The 570-nt window shown below is 32.6% G+C and overlaps 1 protein-coding gene across 1 annotated transcript in view; it reads right to left on the minus strand.

Moving 5' to 3' along the window:
• Positions 1 to 570, minus strand: part of LOC119591519 (sodium channel protein para-like) — a gene marked incomplete in the record, with an annotated part of 263120 nt that overhangs the window by 218972 nt on the left and 43578 nt on the right. Inside the window, 1 exon segment of the mRNA XM_037940268.1 lies at positions 442 to 490.

Raw genomic sequence — 570 nt, forward strand, 5'->3', positions numbered from 1 at the left:
TCTAAGTGTGTAGCTTAAGCTTTAATAATTTCATAATGGTGTTATCCTGTGCATGTTCTTGCCATTATAAATGTAAGGTACAGTTCCTATATTGGCAATTCATACCTCTTATTACATCTTACAAACAAGTCAGGTATCAATATCTATAATTCTACCATCATTTTGGTCAATAACTAAACATTGAATAATAACCAAGCATATAATAACATGGCAGTGATATGAGTAGCACAATTAAATTTAAATATATTGACTCATTATCCATATCATCCAAGTAATCATTTTTATAACTGATAATATATCTTTTCTTGCCACTGAAACACTAACATAAACATCAGCTTTTATAACTGGAGTCATAAATGTCAAACTTGTTACATAAAGCTGCGTGAAAACAAATTCTCACGCCACAAGACCTTTTCAGGACAACTGAACGTTTGTACTTACAGTCGGCTACAGTCAACTAGGAGACACAAGAAGCAGGTTTTCGTCATACCTGCAACAGATGAAAACAAGTCAGATAGATCCCATAAGTAAGTGGTAAACAACAGTACAAGAAATGATGTTACTCTTAGA

The sequence above is a fragment of the Penaeus monodon genome, chromosome 28 (genome assembly GCF_015228065.2).
Source record: "Penaeus monodon isolate SGIC_2016 chromosome 28, NSTDA_Pmon_1, whole genome shotgun sequence".
NCBI classification, from domain to species: domain Eukaryota; kingdom Metazoa; phylum Arthropoda; class Malacostraca; order Decapoda; family Penaeidae; genus Penaeus; species Penaeus monodon.